The sequence below is a fragment of the Chiloscyllium plagiosum genome, chromosome 16 (genome assembly GCF_004010195.1).
Source record: "Chiloscyllium plagiosum isolate BGI_BamShark_2017 chromosome 16, ASM401019v2, whole genome shotgun sequence".
In the NCBI taxonomy this organism is placed as follows: domain Eukaryota; kingdom Metazoa; phylum Chordata; class Chondrichthyes; order Orectolobiformes; family Hemiscylliidae; genus Chiloscyllium; species Chiloscyllium plagiosum.
Genome location: NC_057725.1, coordinates 14,309,068 through 14,332,551, shown reverse-complemented (window position 1 = coordinate 14,332,551; position 23,484 = coordinate 14,309,068). Strand labels below are relative to the sequence as shown.

Here is a 23,484-nt window from a genome sequence, read left to right as displayed (position 1 = left end):
TTCTCTGAACAGCTAAAACCAAAGCAAACCAGACTGGAGAACTGGCCACTCTGGATTAATGGCACTGGAAGAGCACAGCAGTTCAGGCAGTATCCAAGGAGCAGCGAAATCGACGTTTCGGGCAAACTCCCCTTTCATTGTACAAATGTTTTTTTTAACCTTAAAAGCTTCCCCAAGTAGATTAACCCAGACATTTCAAAACTTGCGTCTTTACGGCCTCCTAAAACAAAAACCAAGGACAACCTAACATTGTTAAAGGAGCAGCATCATCATAACAATTCTTTAAATAATTATCAGTGAAAACAGTGTCAGATGATTTTGTTCCCCTGAAGAAAAAGGTACTTGTTTTGCCTCCTTGCATTTACACGGGTCTATCACTAGATGGCACTGTAACCTTCCAAATGTATTTACCTTTCACCAGTTTCCAGCCACTCTCGCAGCTCAGATACATGTGGTGCATGAAAAACCAACTGTCCTCTGAGCATTGACCATTGATTATTTCGGTGTTACAGTGGGTGGCCTTGGCACCTGCCCCATTCCCCTAGATTCTGGTGGTAAGCTTGGGCTGGCTGGAGGCAGCCACTCTCTTTTGTGTGACCACTGAAAACACACCAGCGGGACACACAATATCCAGCCTCAAGTTTTTAAAACACTCTCCCAAAAGAACTAAGCCAGTAAAGCCACTTAATGAGCTTGTTTTTTTAAGCAAGAGTTTGCTTTATTAATTAAAAAATATTAATTAAAAGTATTACACTTTCAAAAAGAGAAAATATCTGAAATACTGAGACATGCAGAGAGGAAAATGCAACACAAGTTCCAGACGAGGGGGGAGCTTGAGTTGGATATCAATGCTCATTGACGATTTGTCAGGATAACTGAGTGATCTAAGGTGCCAGACTCACCGAACGTCATTCCTGCTTTGCCACTCTGAGCTGATTCTAGAAGATGTGATGGCAGAGTAGTAATGACATTGGTCTGGTAAACCAGAGGGCCAGGCAAATGCCCTGGGGGTAAGAGTTCAAATCTTACTAGGGCAGCCAGTGGAATTTAGATGCTGGAATTGAACAGGATCCTGCGTTGCAGTGGTTCTAGGCCAGTGCAATGTCTCAGAATTGACCCACAAAGAGACTTTCCTGATGCAATAACCTGCATTCAAGATCATCCCTATGAGATTCTCCCCCTGGGGCAGGGAAAGAAGTGCAAGCAAACGGTTTACAAGTGCCCCCCACAAGGTCTCATCCAGGGGGATGATGGGGCCGAGGGTACAGCTTACTTACAAAGGCTGTTGCACAGGTACCCCTTTGCCAGAGCAGCCTCTGTCACAGGGCCTAACTCTACAGATGATCCACTTCTGGAGGAGCCACTGAGGTGGATCATGAGGGAGCCCCATGAAAGGTGGATTCCAGGACTACCTGCTGCAAACCCTTCCCTTGGAAAATGCCCTTGATCCTGGAAGGGGACCAATCAGCTGGGACATAGCTGGCATCCACCCTTTACCTCTCTGTGCCACTGGTGGGAGGGTTGCTCCTGCACCCCCTCTGAGTAAGTTGCATACGGTTCTTCATGGAGAGTAATCACTCTCTCAGTGGTGTAGCTCCTGCACTTGAAGCGTTGAACCTTGTGGAATACACGAGATGGACCGGCCCCTTCATTCTCATGATCCTGCACTGCCGCAGGCAGCTCTGACTCCTGAGTGTGTGTGCCACGCCTGTTCTTCGGCCTGACATGTAGCTCCTGAGACTCTGCATCAACATCCTGTTGAGCAGGGCTGTGCCTGTCCTCCATCCTCCAGGCAGGTGAAGGGTCTGGCCAATTCTGATCGTCTTCCCTGTACACTCTTGCCCTGATGTTATGTGCACTTTACCCTATATCGCTCTCTCCCTCTCTAATAATGTCATGGACCCACTGAGCACTATGAAGGGTGCGTAGGAAAGAAGTGACCATATAAGTTCTGAGGTCTCTTCCTTCTCCATTTCCTTAGGTGGACTCCTCCCTGTCTCCTGTTAGTCTTGGGGGAGACAGATTGGGACAGCCAACATATTCAAACCCTGCTAAGAAATGAGATCTCATGCTTTGGCAGCATGTTGCATGGGAGTATTGCCACACCAAGTTCTGAGTCTGAAAACACTGTCTGCATCACTGTGGCTTGGCCTGGTCAGAGGTGTTGAAGAGTGTGGTATTGGAAAAGCCGGTCAGGCAGCATCCAAGGAACAGGAGAATTGACGTTTTGATCATAAGCTCTCCTGCTCCTCAGATGCTGCCTGACCTGTTGTGCTTTTCCAACACCCCACTCCTCAACACTGATCTCTGGCATCTGCAGTCCTCACTTTCCCCTGGTCAAAGGTGTGCCCATTAAAAAGTGCCACGGACAGAATTCACGGACTTTTCCTGCTCATAATCAATGCTCGTATGCAAGTATTGTGTGTTTATTTAGCCTCAGACAGATTGCCACACTTAATTAATTTCAGTTTTTTGTGAGTCTCTTTTTAAAACAAAGCCAGACTATTTATAATTGCACACTTGCCCTGGACATCTAAAACTCAATGTCTCACTTATCCATTTCAGAATGATTATGATGTGCTCAAAGATTAGATACAGATGCAGGTAAAATAATGTAATTTTGATTTATGATTATCTCAGTCTCTTTAGGTGGCATGTATCTAATTTCTTAGGTGAGTGGACGCTTTAGTTGAAATAAAGATCTTGGAAAGCTGAGGATTCTAAGCAAACTGTGAGGTTTCTTGTAGTCAAATTTCCATGAAGGTTTTGCAGGTGAAGTTGAAGTTGAAGCAGATTTGATGAGGATTGGGAATGGTGAGGAGGGGAATGTGCTTCTCCTGATTTAAAGGCATAGTTGCTTATTACCTTGGCTGTTTATTTGATCTGCAGCTGTTCAATGGTTTTCTGATGGAACCCTCTCTCCACACAGTAGCTTTCTGCTGTTTTAAATGTACGTGGAAGAAAAGGTGACCCATTACAAGTCCAAACTCCTTTTCCAAATAAAGAAGCAGAGTCATTAGGGACATTTAAATGACTGCTGGACATGCACATGGACAGCAGTGAATTGAGGGGTGCGTAGGTTAGGTTATTTTATTTTAGATTAGGAATAATCCTCAGCACAACATCTGTGCTATACTTTTCTATGTTCTACATTCTAAACTAGATTGGCAGGTACACAGGGGATACAGGAGGTTACTGAAGATTGAGATCCTCAACAACAGGGAGTCAAGTGTGAGGCTCAAAGGAGATATCAGAAAGAGTAAAGAGAAGAGGTCTGGCTGGAACATGACAGGAAGCAAGGAATGCCTGTTGGAGTAAACTGCATTTACTTCAATGCAAGAGGGCTGACAGGCAAGGCCGATGGCTCAGGGCGTGGATAGGTATGTGATGCGGGACAGAGGTGGTGAAAAGAAGTGAGGGGGAGTTGCATTCTTGATTAAGGCAAGTATCACAGCAGTAATCAGAGATGAAATGACTGAAGCATCATCCAGTGAGGCTTTGTAGGTGGAGCTAATAAATAAGAAGGGGATGGTGATACTATTGGGGTTGTACTATCGGCTCCCAAATAGTCAATGGGAATTAGAGGAACAAATGTGCAGTGAAACTGGGGAGACTTACAGGAGCAATAGGGTTGTCATAGTTGGGAATTTAAATTTTCCTAACATAGACTGGGACTGCCATAGTATTAAAGGCTTAGGTGGGGTAGAATTTGTTAACTGTGTTCAGGAAAGTTTCCTCAAGTAGTACGTAGCAGTATATACTCGGGAAGGGGCAAAACCTAACTTCCTCTTCAGAAATAAGGCAAGTCAGGTGACTGAGGTGACAGCGGGGGAGCACTTTGGGACCACTGACCATCGTTATATTAACTTTAAGGTAGTTTTGGAGAGGGGGAAAACTGATCCACAGGTTCACGTTCTAAATTGGGGCAAGGCGAATTTTGATGGAATTAAACAGGAGCTTGCAGAGGTTGATTGGAGTGGTTTGTTTGCAGGCAAGGGGACCTCCAGCAAGTGGGAGGCCTTTTAAAAGTAAGGTAGCCAAAGTTCAAGGTCTATATGTTCCTGTGAGGGTGAAGGACAAGTTTGGCAAGAATAAGGAACCCTGGATGACAAGAGATATTGAGGCTTTGACCAGAAAAAAGGTATGGCTCAAGTACAGTCAGCTGGGATCAAGGGAATCTCTGGAGGTACATAGGGGTTACAGGAGTTTACTGAAGAAGGAAATCAGGAGGGTGAAAAAGGGGCAAGAGATAGTCTTGGCTGAGAAGACCAGGTGAATTCAAAAAGGTTCTTTAAATATATTAAAGGAAAAAGAATAACTGAAGGTAAATAGGACCCCTCAAGGACCAAAATGGACATGTATGTGTAGAACCACAGGAGATGGGTGAGGTCCTCAATGAATATTTCTCTATATTTACTTTGTAGAAAGACACAAAGACTTGGGGAGGTTAGTGGCCATATCTCTGAGACAATCTATATCATAGTAGAGGTGTTGGACGTATTAGAATGTAAAAAGGTGGATAAATCTCATGATCCTGACCAGATATATCTCCCACGCTATGATCTCCCATGCACAAAGCCATGCTAACTACTTCCAATCAAACCCTGTCTTTCCAAATGCATGGATATCTTACCTCTCTGAATCTTCTTAAGTAACTTAACTGCTACAGATTTTAGGCTTAATGGTCTATAGTTCCCAGGTCCTGGAGGGTAGCAAATGTTGTGCCCTTATTCAAGAAGGACTGCGAAGGAAAACCTGGGAACAATAGACCAGAAGCTTAACATCTGTGATGGGTAAGTGTTGAGACACAGGGTAAACTCTCCTGCTTAATTTAACCTAACAACACAGAAAAGATTTATCCCGCGCTGTAATCTGTGAAACTTTGATAGACTGGGAATTAGTTAAAGTAAAAGTAACAACTTTATTTCTTAAATTAACTAACAACTATTTACAACTCCTTCCGCTAACCTATCTTTTACTTTCCCTTCTATAATACTAGTCTGATAAAAAAACCCTGATTAAGATTTACCAAAATTGAACTTTTCAAAAACGAGCCAGATGTCGAATCTTGTTTTCTGCTTCTTAGGGATTTCTGTTCGATAGGTTACTGATCAATAAAGGTACCTTTAAGAGAGCTATTCTCTGGGCAGTTTGCAGATGTTGTTGGCTTGGCAGTTCTCCTCCCAACTGTTCAATTTGCCCTAGTTTTACACCTAAAGCATCGGATTGTGTCATTGGCTTTTAAGATTGTCAACATACTCAATTCAAACTTGATATGGAATTTGGGGGTTTTTTTGGGTATAATTTAAACTGATTGGCCTAATTCGAATCTGTTTTTGTCTCCAGGCAACCACCTACACTAACTTCTGGACCAAAAGGTTACATTATATTTTTTTTAAATACTTGATGCTGTCAGGTAGTTCTGTTGCTTTTAACTCTCTTAAAGGTACAGTACACCCACATCTTCATAACATAAGTTACTTGAGATGATTTGGAGGGATAAGATATACATGCATTTGGAAAGACAGGGTTTTAGATTAGATTAGATTACTTACAGTGTGGAAACAGGCCCTTCGGCCCAACAAGTCCACACCGCCCCGCCGAAGCGCAACCCACCCATACCCTTACATGTACCCCTTACTTAACACTACGGGCAATTTAGCATAGCCAATTCACCTGACCTGCACATCTTTGGACTGTGGAAGGAAACTGAAGCATTCGGAGGAAGCCCACGCAGACACGGGGAGAACGTGCAAACTCCACACAGGCAGTCGCCTGAGGCGGGAATTGAACCCGGGTCTCTGGCGCTGTGAGGCAGCAGTGCTAACCACTGTGCCACCCATGCCGGGTTTGATTAGAAGTAGTCAGCACCGCTTTGTGCATGGGAGATCATGCCTCACAAATTTGTTAGAGTTCTTTGATGAAGTGACCAGGAAGGTTGACGAGGGGAGGGCTATGTACATAGTCTGTATGGATTTCAGTAAGGCTTTTGATAAGATTTCACATGGTAGGCTGCTCTGGAAGGTTAGTTCGTATGGAATTCAGAGGGAGCTGGCAAATTGGATACATAACTGGCTTAATGGTAGCAAGCAGTGGATAATAGTGGAAGGATGCTTGTTGGACTGGAGGCCTGTGACTAGTGGAGTGCCTCAGGGGTTGGTGCTGGGCCTGTTGCTGTTTGTTATCTATATCAATGATTTGGATGAGAATGTACAAGGCATGATTAGTAAGTTGGCAGATGACACTAAAATAGGTGGCATTGTGGACAGCGAGGAAGGTTATCAGAAATTGCAGCAGAACCTTGATCAGTTGGGGATGTGGGCCAAGGAATGGCAAATGGAGTATAAAATAGATAAGTGTGAGGTCTTACATTTTGGAAAGTGAAATCAAGGTAGGAGTTTCATGGTCGAATGGTAGGGCCTTAAGGAGTGTAGTGGAACAGAGAGGCCTTGGAGTTCACATGTATGGTTCTCTGAAAGTGGAGTCACAGATAGACAGGGCAATGAAGAAGGCTATTGGCACACTGGTCTTCATCAGTCAAGGCATTGAGCAAAGAAGTTGGGTAGTTATACTGTAGTTGTACAGGATGATAGTGAGGCTGCACTTGGAGTATTGTGTTCAGTTTTGGTCACCTTGCTATGGGAAGGATGTCATTAAATTGGAATCAGTGCAGAAGAAATTTACAAGGATGTTGTCTGGACTCAAAGGTTGAGTTATTGGGAGAGGGTGGACAAGCTCGGAATCTTTTCTTTTGAGCTTTGGAGACTGAGGGGGACCTTACAGAGGTGTATAAGATCATGAGAGGCATGGATGGGGTGAATGCACTCAGTCTTTTTCCCAGGGTTTGGGACTTGAGGACTAGACAGCATCAGTTTAAGGTTCGAGGGGAAAGAATGGTACGCATATGGAATGAGCTGCCGGCAGAAGTTGTTGAGGCGGGTACATTAACAACATTTAAAAGGCATTTGGACAAATACATGGATAAGAAAGGATTAGAAGGATATGGGCCAAGTGCAGGGAAATGGGGTTAGCACAGGTGGATAATTTGGTCGGCATTGACCAGTTTGGGCCAAAGAGCGTGTCTCTGTGCTGTAGGACTCTATGACTATGTCCTGCCCCCTTCCCACATCCACTATTAATTGGGTAGTGAATGTTTCTCCATGTCACTTCCATTTTAAAATAAAACCATGTATTGGTTGAGGGCTTGATGTTCAGTAATGAAGAAACTGCAGTCATTTTGATCCACGTCAGGGTGGTATGTGGTTTGGAGAGGAACTTGAAAGGAGAAGATGCAGCTGATATTCAGCAAGCACAGTTTGTTTGAAATTATGAAACACAGTAAGTTTTAAATATTGAACAACAGTTTTGCAGTGCACACTTGCTCATGGTTTTTCTGTTAGATCTTCATTCTGGTTGTTAAATTCAATATTCCAGTATCCTTATTTGAAAAATATATGAACTGGAAATCAAAATAACTTTTAATCAATCGCATAGTCAAAAGACTATCCATAACATCAAAAAGGTACTACTACATGCGTTTATTGTTATCATTTTTATTTTAAATGCATTGGCCTCCTTTATATTATTGTAGAAGTCAGGTGCAAGAATTATGTTGCAATGATGTCACTATGATATCATTACCTTGCCAATGATGTCACTATGTTACCAGATTCAGTATCCAAAATCCAGATTTCAAAAACAAATGCAGTCTCTGTAGGAACCAAGTGGTGTTGGTATAAAGTATTTCAACACTTATGGTTGTTGTCATGCCTTGGGCACTTCAACCATTTTAAGCATAAAACACTTTACCCAACTGCTCTTTTCAGTGAGGCAGACAAAGGGACACAGAATTTGGTTTGCGCTTACTTATTAAAAGCACGATGTGAGCATTTTCCAAATTCCCACAATATTTACTGTTTATTTAGATCTATCCATCTGAGAAAGGATATTACCTATACTGATCCATATGTTTGAGCTGGGCTGTTGGAATCGCCTTTGTCTCTGACAAAGGGATGGCTCTCTTCTGTCAAGGTGGATCTTGCAGCTCAGGGCGGATCTTCTCCTGGGTCTTCTTGAGTTGTTGCCTGGTCTTCTGCCAGGATGTCTTGCAGCAAGTCATCCCTGTGAGATTTCAACAAGTCTTACACTGATCTTTGTTGAGTCTTCACTGACTCTTCACTGAGGAGGTGGCTTCCAGACGCGTGTTCTTCTCTCAGACCTTCCAGAATGTTCTGTGGCCTTTGGCCAATGGGGTCATGAGCTGGGATCAAATCATCCAGTGGGATCACACCAACACTCTTCACCATTGCCATGTGGAAGATGTAAAGTGCACATACTCAGGCAGTCAAAATGCCAGAATGTCTAATAGATACCTCTCCAATACACAACCCTCTGGCTGAAATTTTGTCACCTCGTTGATCTTGGTTTCCACTGTTCTCTTAGCCCAGAAACTGTTGGCTGCTATTTAATTTAGTTTAGCCAATTTTCTGTCAGGCCTGATTTCTCTAGCCGAGTCACAAGTTAGAATGTCCAATTTTGGGCCCATAGTCTTTTAACCACAAAGTCTCAAAAACTACATTTTTGTCCTTTAACATGTATTATTTGGGGTGGCAATGGCCTAGTGATTCTAACACTGGACTGTTAATCCAGAAGCTCAGGTAATATTCTGGATTCAAATTACACCATGACAGATGGTGAAATTTGAATTCAATAAAAATCCGGACTTAAGAATCTAATGATGACCATGAATCCATTGTTGCTTGTCAAAAATACCTATCTGGTTAACTAATGCCCTTTAAGGCAGGAAACTACCAGCCTTACTGGTCTGGCCTACAGTGACTCCAGACCCACAGCAATGTAGCTGACTCTTAATTACTGTCTGGGCAATTAGGGATGGGCAATAAATGCTGGCCCAACCAGCAGCACCTTCATTCGTGAATGAATTTTTAAAAAAATTCTATGATACAATTGTAATTTCAAATTTCTAAAAGGTGACAGCCATAAACAACTCCACTGTGATCAGTACTCTTCACAACTCTTGTTTCCAAGCCACCTAATTATATGCTTTCAAGGCAACATCATCTTTATGCAAGATTGAGTTTCCATCTGTTTGATTTCTAACAATGGCAACTACAAGATGGAAATGACAGTGTCACCGCAATGGTAATCCAGAGGTCCAGATTAATGTTCTGGCCACCAGTATAGTTCATGGAAATGAAATTCAATTACAAAAATCTGGAAAATCAAAGGCCCTTCCTACCTTGATTATACTGTCTTCAATCCTATTCTATCAGGCTGAAGTTACAAAGATTTGAATAGATTCAAGAACAGCTTCTTCCCCACTGTTATCAGACTTTTGAATGGACCTCTCAAACGTTAATTCTGCACTCTCACTCTCACTCTCACACTCTCTCTCTCTCTCTGTGCACCTTCTTTGTGGTTGCAACACTATTCTGCACTCTGTTCTGCTGCCCTGATGCACTTTGTATGGTACAATCTGCCTGTGCGGTACACAAGACTTTTCACCGTATCTCGATACATGTGACAACAATCAATCAATCAATCAATCAATCAGACTCTGCAGTGATAACAATCATCAATTGTTGCCTGATTCATTAATGTTGGTTTAGGGATTGAAATCTGCAGTCTTTACCTGGTTTTCTCTTTATTAAATCCAGACCCACATGGGTGCTGGGGAAAAATAAGCATGACCGCTGATCGGCGGTACTGTGGGGGAAAAGGAAAAAAAGAAGAGGAGAGAAAAACAGAAAATAAAAGAAAAGAGAAGAATAAATCCAGACCCACTGTCTTTTAACTTCCCCTTCCATCCAGCTCAAGGGCAGTAATGCTGGCCTGCTCAATGATGTCAATATTTCAAGAAAGAATCAAAGTAAAAGTCAAAATGAATTGGTTTCAATCTTGAATTAGTAAATGACAATCTTTAACAGGCTTTTTAAATTGAGGAATGTAGCATGTTATACACTAAATCATTGTTTATGGCCATATCACAATGATGCTCCTCTATTAAGTTTAATTTCTGCCCCTGATGGGCAGCTTTTAAACTATGTGGATAGTAAGCCATTGAATGGTGGAACGAGTGGAGAGTGTTAATAAGTGGGAGTGGTCATCAACAACAAGCTTTCTTGGACCCTTCATGGTTACAAAGGCCCAACAATGTCTCTTCTTCCACAGGCAGCTGAGGAAATTTGGCATGACGGAGAATACTCTTCCCAACGTTTATAGAACACAGAACATAGAGAGGTATAGCACAGAACAGGTCCTTCGGCCCACAATATTGTGCCAAGGATTATTCCTAATCTAAAATAAAATAACCTAACCTACGCTCCCCTCAATTCACTGCTATCCATGTTAATGTCCAGCAGTCGGTTAAATGTCCCTAATGTCTCTGCTTCCACCAGCACAGCTGGCAACGCATTCCATGCATTCTCAACTCTGCATAAAGAACCTACCTCTGACATCCCCTCTATACCTTCCTCCTAATATCGTAAAACGATGACCCCCTCATGCCAGTCAATTCCGCCCTCGGGAAAGGTCTCTGGCTATTGACTCTATCCAAGCCTCGCATTACCTTTTATACCTCAATCAGGTCACCTCTCTTCCTTCTTTCCAGACAGAAAGATCCGAGCTTAGTCCAGCTCTCTTCATAAGACAAGCCCTCCAGTCCAGGCAACATCCTGGTAAACTTTTTTTGTGCTCTCTCCAAAGCCTTTCCTATAATAGGGCAATAATATTCCAAGTGTGGTCTCACCAGGGACTTGTAAAGCTGCAGCAAAACCTTGTGGCTCTTAAACTCGATCCCCCTGTTATTGAAAGCCAAAACAGCACATGCTTTCAACAATCCCATCCACATGGGATCTATGCACTTGAACATCAAGATCCCTCTGTTCCTCCACAATGCCAACAGTCCTATCTTTAATCCTATATTCAGCATTCAAGTTCGATCTTCCAAAATGCAACACTTCGCATTTATCCAGGTTGAACTCCATCTACCATTTCTCAGCCCAGCTCTGCATCCTGTCTATGTTGCACTGCAGCCTGCAATAGCCCTCAATACTATCCATGGCACCTCCAACCTTTGTGACATCAGCAAATTTACTAACCCGCCCCTCAACCTCCTCATCCATGTCATTTATAAAAACTACAAAGAGCAGAGGCCCAAGAACAGAGGACACCACTCAACACTGACCTCCAGAGAGAATACTTTCCATCTACACCACTTTGCCTTCTGACAGTCAACCAATTCTGAATCCAGATAGCCAAATCTCCTCGTATCGTATATCTCCCGTCTTTATGAATGAGTCTACCATGGGGAACGTTTTCAAATGACTTGCTGAAGTCCATATACACCACATCCACTGTTTGACCTTTGTTGACCTGTCTCGTCACCTCCTCAAAGAACTCAATAAGATTTGTGAGGCATGATCTGCCACTCACAAAGCCATGCTGACTGCCTTTAATTACTCTATGTTTTTCCAAATAGTCATAAATCCTATCCCTCAGGATTCTCTCCAAAACTTTACTGACCACAGATGTAAGACTGCTTGGTATGTAATTGCTAGGAATTTCCCTATTACTCTCCTTGGAAAGAGGAACAACATTCACCTCCCTCTAATCCTCTGGTACGGCTCCTGTGGAGAATGAGGAAGCAAAGATCTTCGCTAGCGGCTTAGCAACCCCCTTTCTCACTTCCCGGAGCAGCCTAGGATAAATCTGGTCTGTTCCTGGGGACTTATCAGTCTTAATGTTTGCCAAAATTTCCAGCACATCAACTTCATCAATCTTGATCTGTTCAAGCCTGTTTCCCAGCTCCTTAAAGTTCTCATTTACAACAAGGTCCCTTTCCTGAGTGAAAACCGAAGCAAAAAACTCACTTAGGGTTTTCCCTATCTGCTCAGACTCCACGCACAAGTTCCCTACGCTATCCCTGACCCATCTCACCTTGTCCCTGATCATTCTCTTATTCCTCACTTATGAGTAAAATACCTTTGGCTTCTCCCTAATCCTTCCTGCCAAGCCGTTTTCATGCCCCCTCCTGGCTCTCCTCATTCCATTTCTGAGCTCCCTTCTAGTAAACCTGTAATCCTCTAAACCTGTGCTAGATCCTTGCTTCCTCTATCTGACGAAAGCTTCCTTCTTCCTTTTGACGAGAAGATCCTATGTTCTCGTCATCCAAAACTCCTTAATCTTACCTCTTCTTGCCTGTCTCAGAGGAACAAATTTGTGCATCACTCGCAACAACGGCTCCTTAAACAGTCTCCACATATTCTGCCGTTCCCAATCTGTACTCCCAACTCCTTTTCCCCAATTAAATATCTTCCCTTGGTAACTGCTCCTTTCCTTCTCCAAGGCGATGGTAAATGTGAGGCATTCGTGATCACTGTCACAAAAGTGTTCTCCCACCGCGGGATCTGACACCTGTCCTGGCTCATTGTCGAGTACTAAATCCAAAATGGCCTCTCTGCTCATTGGCCTGTCTACATACTGAGTAAGGAAACCCTCCTGATCACATGTGACAAAAATGGCTCCATTCAAACCATCTGCACTAAGGAGGTTCCAGTCAATATTGGGAAAATTGAAGTCACCCATAACAACAACCCTGCTACATCTGCATTTTTCCAAAATCTGCAGGCTTATTAGTTCTTCAATCTCCATACTGTGATTAGGTCTGTAGAAATACCCCAATGAGGTGACTGCTCCCTTGCTGTTCCTAACGTCCACCCATTATGACTCAGTAGACAAGCCTTCCTCAACAACCTTCATTTCTGTCGCTGTGATGCACTGTCTGATTAGCAATGCTACACCCCCTCCTCTTACAGTCCTCGAGTCATAGAGATGTACAGCATGGAAACAGACCCTTTGGTCCGTTCTTCTTAAACATTCTGAACCCTGGAACATCTAGCAACCATTCCTGCCCCTGTGAAACCCATGTCTCTGTTATGGCCACACCATCATAGCTCCAAGTACTGATCCATGCTCTAAGTACATCACTCTTATTTCTGACACTCCTTACGTTAAAGCAGACACACTTTAACCGAACGCTTTGTTTCATCACGTGAGAAACCTTCCCGGTAGATTCACTACATCCTGTCACTGCCCCATATCTAACTACCCCCTCTCAGATATGTAGGTCTGGTTCCCACACTCCTGCCAAACTAGTTTAAACCCTCCCGAACCAAACGAGCAAATCTCCCACCCAGGACATTAGTGCCCGTCCAGTTCAGGTGCAACCCGTCCTTCATGTACAGGTCCCACCCTTCCCCAGAAGGTATCCCAATGGTCTAAATTTCTGAAGGTCTCCCTCCTGCACCAACTGGGCAGCTACATGTTAAGCTGCACTCACTGCCTGTTCCTCACCTCGCTATCTCATGGCACTGTAGCAAACCTGAGAACACTACTCTACTCGTCCAGCTCTTCAGCTTATAGGTGCACCATCGAGAGCATTCTGTCTGGATGTATCACTACTTGGTATGGCAACTATACCACTCAAGATCAGAGATGGTTACAGAGAGTGGTGAACTCAGCCTGGACAATCACAAAGGCCAACCAACCATCTATAGAATTCATCTACCAGACCCGCTGTCAAGGAAAGGCCGCCAGTATTCTCATAGATCTATCCCACCCTGGCAATGCTTTTCTACAACCTCTACCATCGGGAGGAGAAAGTGAGGTCTGCAGATGCTGGAGATCAAAGTTGAAACTTTATTGCTGGAACAGCACAGCAGGTCAGGCAGCATCCAGGGAACAGGAGATTCGACGTTTCGGGCACAGGCCCTTCTTCAGGAATGGCCTGCATCCAGGGCAGCATCCAGGGCACAGGCCTGAAGAAGGGCCTGTGCCCGAAACGTCGAATCTCCTGTTCCCTGGATGCTGCCTGACCTGCTGTGCTGTTCCAGCAATAAAGTTTCAACTCTACCATCGGGAAGAAGGTACAGAAGCCTGAACACATGCACCAGCCGGTGTCAAAACAGTTTCTACCCTACTGAATGGACACATAAGCTTTAGCATTCACCTGTACCTGTGTTTTTTGTTTTTGCCTGCTGTTTGACTATTATTTACATATCTATGCTACTTAACTATGTGATCTGCCTGTATTGCTCACAAGGCAAAGCTTTTCACTGTACCTCGGTACATGTGACAATATATTCAATTCAATTCAATTCAATACAAATTATGAAAGCATCCTTTGCAACTGAATGACTAGAAACAACATTCATTGTCCTACATTTTCTGTTTTTAAATGGTCTGTCTATTTTTCTGCTCAAAACATGTATTTGGTTATATCCTATACCCAATACCCTGTAAATAGTTACACCAAGTTGTAATATGTCTATCATCTAGAGCTTTTTCTTTAATCTTGTTGAAACTGTTTCCATAACAACCCAGATGTCTCTTGCAGGTGGGAATTCATCAGACAATTTTGACAGACTGAAAAATGACAGTATTTAGTTCAGCAGAAGAATGCAGTTGACACATTTATTGTCAAACTATCCTTACAAAGGGCAGGGTGTTGACTAATAGACTGACATTTTGAAATAGGATTTTCAGATGAGAGAGTTTGCAATCATGGGAAATATTTTTTTTAAGGCAGGGGTCCCACTGAAGAGCTTGAAAGCAGGGTGGTGGCAGGTTCTGTGGAAGGAGAGGCTGTGAGAGTGCTCTGCAGGATCTGCAATTGCGGTCAAATATTTACCTGTCCCTATCAACGACAGTTACCCATCCCAGAAGATGCTGGTCAGTCAGCGGGGCTGTGCAAGAAGAAAACATCCTCTCAAGCAGGTGCAGGGGGTTTGTGGAATCTGTCTGACTTGCTCCCCATGACTGATAGTGAGAGTTTAGTGATGGCATCATTCCCTCTTCGGAGTGCACACACCAGAGCTCGCTAAGAAACTGTCAGAGTTTAACTGGCAGTAACCCATGTTGTGGCGTTAACAGGCAGTCCACTCCCTCTCACCATTCCGCACCATTTCTTGGCCCCTTGCCTTTCAGAGTAAAGATTAGACTGGTGCTGGAAAAGCACAGCAGGTCAGGCAGCATCCAAGGAGCAGGAAAATTGATGTTTTATGCAAAAGCCCTTTATCAGGAATGAGGCATCATTCCTGATGAAGGGCTTTTGCCTGAAACATTGATTTTTCTGCTCCTCGGATGCTGCCTGACCTGCTGTGCTTTTCCAGCACCACTCTAATCTTTACTCTGATCTCCAGCATCTGCAGTCCTCACTTACTCCCTTGTCTTTCAGCCTGTCCCAGAGGGGGATGGTAAAATTCAGCCGTAATTTCAAGCAAATATTCAAAATTCGATAATGTCAAGAAATAAAACCTTTTCTTTGAGATGTCATGACTGTGAGAAATCTAAGTCTAGCCTGGGTTACAAATCTTCGATCACCAAAGGAGTTTACTTGAGTACCTTCTTTATCCTTCAATGTCCAAAAATGTTTCAGTGATAAATACAAGAATATATAAATCAGGAGCAGGCACAAAGCATTGCGCCCCTCAACTTTGCTTTGTCATTTGATAAGATCTGTTGTGGCCTCAACTCCACTTTACCGTCAATCTCCTGTCCCCTATGAGACCCTTGTCAGTCAAGAATCGACCCATTAAGCCTTAAATAATCAATGATCCACTCTTCATCTCTTGCTGAGGAAGAGAATTCCACACACCCAATGGGTTGGTGGGGGGGCATGGACCTAACAAGGGAGTCACGGAGGGAATGGTCTCTGCGGAACGCAGACAGGCATGAAGAAGGAAATATACCTTTGGTGGTGGGGTCTGATTGTAGATGGCAGAAATGGCGGAGGATAAAGCACTGTATCCAGAGATTAGTGGAGTCGAAGGTGAGGACTTAGGGGCGGTTCTATCCTCGTTGTGGTTGGAGGGGTGGGGTTGAATGGCAGAGGTGCGGGAAGTGGAGGAGATGCGCTAGAGGGCATTGTTGATGACGTAGGAGGGGAAATTGTGCTCCTTAAAATAGGAGGCCATCTGGGATATCCAGGAGTGGAATTGCTCCTCCTGGGAGCAGATGCAGTGGAGGAGGAGAAATTGCAAGTAAGGGACAGTGTTTTTACAGGGAAGGGGTTGGAGGGAGTGGGTGAGAAGGTGGGATGTGTAATCAAGGTAGCTTTTGGAGTGGGTGGGTTTGAAATATATATCTGTGTTGAGTCGGTCGCCGTAGATAGAGTTGGAGATGGTCCAGGAAGGAGTGGAGGTGTAGGAGATGGTCCAGGTGGACTTAAGGTCAGGGTGGAAAGTATTTGTGAAGTTGATGAACTGTTCAACCTCCTCATCGGAGCAGGAGGTGGTTCTGATACAATCATCAATGTAGCAGAGGAAAAGGTGGGGAATGGTGCCAGTATAACTGCAGAAAGTGGACTATTCCACATATCCTACAAAGAGGCAGGCATAGCTGGGGCTCATGCGGGTGACCATGGCTACCCCTTTGGTCTAAAGGGAGTGGGAAGATTTGAAGGAGAAGCTGTTGAGGGTGAGGACCGGTTTCGCCACTCGAATGAATGTGTCGGTGGAGGGGGACTGGTTGGGTCAGCAGGAGAGGAAGAAACGAAAGGCTTGGAGGCCTTCGTCACGGCAGATGGATGTGTACAGGAACTGGATATTTGTGGTGAAGATGAGGTGTCAGGTGTTGGGGAAACGAACGTCATGGAGGAGGTGGAGGGCATGGTGTCCTGAATGTATATGGGGTGTTCCTGGACTGAGAGGGACAGACAGTGTCGAGATATGAGCAGGCAGAGATAATAAGTTGACTGGAGCATTCAGGTTTGTGGATTTTGGGGAGGAGGTAAAAACGGGCGGTGCGGGGTTGCAAAAGAATGAGATTGGAGGCTGTGGATGGGAGATCCCCTGAGATGATGAGGTTGTAGATGGTCTGGGAGATGATGATTGGTGAGGTCATGGTTAAGGGGGCGGTAGGAGGAGCATGAACAGCCAAGTGGAGCACAGCAAGTAAGATGACTAAGCAATTAACCTGTTTTGGTGGTATACAGAGAAGACTGACCAGGAAACTAGACAACCCTCAAATTGTACGACCTTTTAAACGCATCTGGAAGGGCGGCTATGGTCTTTGACAATACATCATTCCTCCAGATCTACACCAAATTGTAAATCAATATATAATGCATTCAAGCCCAAGAGTGGTCTTGAGCAAACAACCTTCAGATTCATAATAAAAAGCCAAAGAATTATGCATGCTAGAAATCAGAAACAAAAACAGAAATTACTGGTAAAACACAGCAAGTCTGGTAGCAAGTGTGGAGAGAAAGTAAAGTTAATGATTTTCTTTTTTTTATCCTTTGGATGTGGATGCTGGTAGGATGGTAGGTGAGGACGAGAGGGACCCTATCGCTGATGTGGGAGGGAACAGAGGACATAAGGGCTGAAGTGCAGGAGATGGACCAGACACAGTGCTGGGGATCCTGTGTTTTGAAGAAATATACCCGAAACGTTAACTCCGCTTTCTCTCCACAAATACTGCCAGATCCGCTTTGTTTTTACAGCAATTTCTGTTTTTGCATCTGACTCATAATGAGAGCCTACCAACTGAGCTAATATGACAGAAAGATTTATCAGGATCCTGCAATGACATTGTTTTAGATCAGAAAGGATACCTATCTATTTTACTCCTTCTGGCATCTTCACCTGTAAATATCACTGTTACCTTCAGTGGAGTTTGAAACTCCAAATTGTGGGTCTAAGCACTGGTTAGGTAAAAGTACTACATTTTAATGTTTCCTACAGGATAACAAAATACAAAAGTCTAGACATGGATTCTTTTATTAAAATGGGTAGATTATTTTGAATTGTGCTTAATGCTGACTGTCTATAAGAACAATCCCAGTGGTCTCACATTCTTACACTTCCCCATGAATCTGACGATATTTTCTTTCTAATGTGTTCAGCTTGACACCAGATTATTTAAATTCACAGTTTTAGTAAACATACAATATTTTATTTTAGCTCACAGAGTTTTATTGTTCATATATGCTAACATATTGTAATTTCTGAAGATGTCATGGTCATTATTTGCTCATGATATTCATAATGGAATGAAAGAATGCTGGATGACTAAATAAGTAGCTTTTAACAGAACAGTTTAACAATGAACAGAGTGGCAATAGCAGTTCTTTTTCCTGACACTGCAGCTACTGCATGCTCTTAGCAACCATTTGTAAGTTAATATTTGCAATCAGAGGCACTTTACTTACATTATAACATTCAGCCTATGTTTCACGAACACGAGTCACCACATGAAAGAAATTTCATTTTAGAAAATGGCTGTTTTAACATTTCCAAAATGAAATACGACTGTGCCAAAGTGGTGCACTCTCCCTTTTGATCCAAGCTATGTTCTAAATTGCACAACTTTAGCATTCAATTAAATCAAAGAATTGACAAAGTTCTCTTAAAATCTTATTGCGAAATGCTTATACTGAAGTGGACATTTTATTGAAAAGGAGCAATTCGATGGAATAAGAAAGCAAATATGAATATGTTGTGAAAGGTATATTACAGCCCCTCGGCAGCATCACTTGAGTCCCCAGGCTGTCAACATGACTCTCTTGTTTGCCATTTATTTCCATGCACAATGACTTATTCACAGTTGGCTAACACTGATCTGATTATATCTTGTACTTCAATTAACCCAGGGCCCATTATTATAACATGAAATACGTTCACACACTGTTATACCAATATTGAGAGATGATGGATTAAGAAAGCTAAGATATGGCTGAGTGCTTTGGTTGCTATGGAGCAACATAAACATTTTGTATGTTTACTATTTCTAACAAAAAAGAACAGGTTTACAACTTAATTAGTAGCCATCAGTGAGGATTTCCCTGCTGGTTTTACAATGTTACTGGCATATAATTTTATAACTGTTATGAACTAGTTTAATTGCAGCAAATTTACATGTTCAGCTCTTTAGCCTAAGGGTGGACCCATTTCATGAGCCAAGGTGCATCCAGGCGCCAGGATCAATAGACTGTTGTAAATGATCAAGGTTCTTGGAGCATAGACCAATTATACACATAACGTTCTTGCATTGAAGACTACTCAATCTATATCTATTTGCTTTCTCCTCAATTATGTACGTCTCTGAGCACAATTACAGAGGAAATTCCACCCATTACTTCTCTGACTTAAACCATTTGTATTTCCACAACTATTATGAATGGTGACTACACAACATGGGCTCATAGAATCATGGATTTGTTATGGAGCAGGAGGAGGCCATTCGGTCTATCACTTCTGCTCTAACTCATTGAATATTTTAAATGAGCATCAATTTCCTGCCTCTTCCCTGTAACCCTGCGTGCTGTTTAAGTTTGAAATTATTCAATGCCCCCTCGTATACCTCAACTGAATCTGCCTCCAGCACACTTGCAAGCAGTGCATTCTGTAACCTAACTACTCGATGTGTGAAGATGTTTTGTTCTCACCTCACATTTGTTCTTTTACAAAACACTGTAAAACTGGAACCTCACATTTATCTAAACAGTACTCTGGAATGCACTGCCAGAGGAGGTGGAAGAAGCAAATACAACAGCAATGTTTAAGAGGCATCTGGACAGATACATGAATAGGCAGGGAATAGAGGGAAAGGGATCGTGTAGCAGTAAAAGAAAGACATCATGTGTCAGTGCAGGCTTAGTACACTGAAGGGCCTGTTACTGTGCTGTATTGTTCTTTGTTCTTATTAACACTAGGTAAGAAATATTGCTACCTCCAATGAGATAGTAGCCAGGTATAAACTCTATGATTACAAACAACAGATATTAACAGCAAAATCAGAAATTGCTGATGGAATTCGTGGGAAGAAAGCAGAATTAATGTTTCACATCCGGTGACTCTGTGATGAAGAGTTATTGGACATAGAAATTTTAACTGTGCTTTCTTCCCACAGATGCTGCCAGACCTGCTGAGTTTTGCCAGCAATTTCTGTTTTTGTTTTAGTTCTCCAGTATCCACAGTTTTTTGTTTTATTTTAAAGTCTGACAGCAGACAGGAGCAGACTGACCAGCTCCTCCCAGAGACTGTCATTTATGCATCCATGAGTGGACCTACACCAAGTGCTCATTGTTAACCCTTTCAGGTCATTTGCCACATTCACCAAACAAACTCTACAACCATGTCAACTTGCTGCATCAACAGCCTTCTTTCAATCCCATAATTCTAGAAGTCACAAAGGTCATGGAGAACGCTGCATGTCATTTACACAGAGGAGAGAAGCACTTCAGGGGCTGGATGATCACTGGCTTTCTCCATAAAGCCACCGGGGCTAGCTCCTCATGTCTCCACATGCACAGAGGAGTTACAAAGACAAAACCATAATCTAAATACAGTATAACAAGCTCATATTGGGCAGATGGGAACCTGAGCACAGGAGACTGAACTTTGACATCCCTGGGAAAATGTATGCTAACATTCAGCATGATTGAAAGCAATGCTCAATGGTCTTGTTTGACTCAGGTTCAGAACGTTAGAGTTTAATGATTCTCAAATGCAGCCAGACATATGGGTGCTATTAGTTAACTGGGCAATCTTCTTGTCTGAGGCGAGCATCATCCCTGTCATGCTATCAGTGCTGATCTCTGCTGCAGCTTCTCTACATTTAGTGAAACCGCTGCTTTTAAACTGACATTTGACTGTAAAAGGGTTTTGTCATGGTTCTTTGCTGCCTTCACAAGAACAAAAGAATTCGAAGCAGGGATGTGCGTTTGGCTCCTCAAGCCTTCTCCGCTATTCAGTTCGATTGTGGCTTCAACTCCACTCTCCTGTCTACACTCTATAACTCTTGACTTTCTCACTGACCAAAAATCTGTCTAACTCTATCTTGAATATATCAGCCTTCTGCACTCTCTGGGGACAAGAATTCTGAGAACTAATGATCCTCTAAAAACATCTTCTTCTCTCAGTTTTAAATGGAGACTTTTTATTTTCAAACAATGCTTCTTGGTTCTCCTCTCTCTCACAAGAGAAACATCATCATGGCATTTGCCCTGTCAGATTCACTCAGGATGCTTCATCTGTTCAGCTTTGCCTCATAACTTAACCTCTCCAACCCCAGAATCTATTGAGTGAACCTTAACTGAACAACTTCCAATGCAATTATGCCTTTTCTTAAGGAAAAAGACTAAATCAGTACATGGTACTGTACAGCTTTCAGTTCCCTGTAGGTTCTGTTAAAGCTTATATGTACAGACAACAGTGAGTTGGTAGGCTGTGTAGAGTCCAAACAATTATATTTTAGATTCCATTATGCAACCTCATCAAATATATGGTTTTAAAGAACAAAATTGATGTCACAGACTTGAGCTTTTATTTGACAAACCAACTGTCCACATGCTCACCTGTAGAATTAGCCACAACTTTTGATAGATCAAATATTTGCTTCTAGGAGTCGATGAGGATTCAAATAGTTTATGCCATGTGGAAATTGTTTGATAATGCTCCTTGTCTAATCACAAATGGATGCACTGGTGGCCACCTCATCCTCTATTCATGCCCTGAACAGTACTGCTCTTCCCCTGCTGTCAGTATTTTGAACCATTTCTTGTGATATGGTTATAATTTTAAGGATGACTTCAAAGCATTGGTCAAGCATCCTCTGCCAAATATTAGGAGTCCCTGGCTTCTGTCCGACCAAATTGGAGAAGCCGTGGAGAAGGACGTTAAGAAAGACAGCCAACATTTTAAGTGAACCCAGGGACAACTGAAGGTTCAGGCCTCCATCAGAAACAAATCATCCTCGATCCTGAGGGATGGCCTAAGAGGAATGGATAGAAATATAGAATAATGTCCTTTCAGAAATATGTGCAGAATGGCACTTTCAGAAAAGGCAGCTCCAGACTTCAATGTTCAAACGCTTTGTGCTCAAGAAAAACAGATGCCATTTGTGCACTGTGATGTATTGCAAGCACAAAATATTGTAACACCTGGTATAGTCTGGATCATCTCAAAAACATAGGATGCCTTCGGATTCTTTTCATTCCATTCTTTTAGAGGTCTTTTAAAATAAGCTCACTGTTTATGACACTATAAATGTCTTTGCAACATGTGTTTTAAACAGTCTGAAGCACAGCAGTTTGGAACATACCGTGCAAAGCAGTTAATAATGAGTAAGCTGCTTGGGAATCAGACAACTGAACACATTGCTGAGAGTTCAATAACTCTGAGGGAGATAACAAGAACCACACCAGTCAGGGAACAGGCACTGAGACTGAGTCTGAAAATCATTGTCAATTAGTGTTCTTTCCAATTCACAAAACCGCATAACGCTAAATAAATGTACTTTGCCTTTCCAGTATAAAAAAGTAGCAATCAAAGCTTTGTGGCTGACAAAGTGAAGTGATGCACAGAAAATAAAACAAACTGTATTGGGTAATGCGAATCCAAAAAATTCATAAAAATCCCAGAAACTAATGTAATAGAAACATAATTTTACCTTTTGTCACCTGGAAGAAGTGATCTTGCACATAATCCCTTTATTTGGGAAGGTAATGGTGCAGTGGAATATTCTAGTAATCCAAAACCCAGATTAATCCCAGCATAGGAAATGGTGAAATTTAAATTCAATTAAACTTTAATTCAATAAAAATCTGGAATAGAAACCTAGTCTAAAGGCGACCAGGAAATAGCCATCGTCGATTGTTGTAAAAACTCACACGATGCCCTTTACGGAAGGAAATCTGCCATCTTTATCTGATCTGCCCCACACATGATGTGGAGGTGCTGGTGTTGGACTAGGGTGGACAAAGTTAAAAATCACACAACACCAGGCTATAGTCCAACTGGTTTATTTGTAAGTACAAACTTGTACTTACAAATAAACCTGTTGGACTATAACCTGGTGTTGTGTGATTTTTAACATGGCCCTACACATGACTCCAGACCCACAGCACTGTGGTTGACTCTTAAGCGTCCTCTGAAATGGCCTGGCAAGCCACTCAATTCCAGTGCAATTAAAGACAGGAAAAAAACACTGGCCCAGCCTGTGAAGCCCACATCCCATGAACAAATGTAAAAGCATATGCAGGCTGTTTCTCAGATGCATTATGCTTTTTTGTCATTTTTGTGACTGAGCATTGTTCATCATCTTTTCTGAGCATCACAGGAGGTATCCATGCACATGTAAATAACAAATTGCACAAATCACAACATATTTAATTATAGGGCAACAGTCTCAGGACAAATTAAGGTAATGTGTTTGTAGATCCATGGAGTAAATATTAAGAAAAATGAGAGAATGAACTAACAGAATACTTTTCAAAAAAGACCACTTTAACTTTATTGAAAACAAGGCGAAGGTGAGGACTGCAGATGCTGGAGATTAGAATCACATGGACTCCGGACTACACTCAGACCAAAACAATTTGGATCTGAACAGGACAACCAGTATCTACTACAAATTTATTGAAAACAACCCTATACTCCTGATCAAATAACCCTTACCAGA

At 42.6% G+C, this 23,484-nt stretch overlaps 1 protein-coding gene across 3 annotated transcripts in view; it reads right to left on the bottom strand.

The window, feature by feature from the left end:
* The window catches only part of c16h11orf49 (chromosome 16 C11orf49 homolog), a 340,513-nt gene that overhangs the window by 11,898 nt on the left and 305,131 nt on the right, over positions 1–23,484 (bottom strand). The window lies entirely within an intron of this gene.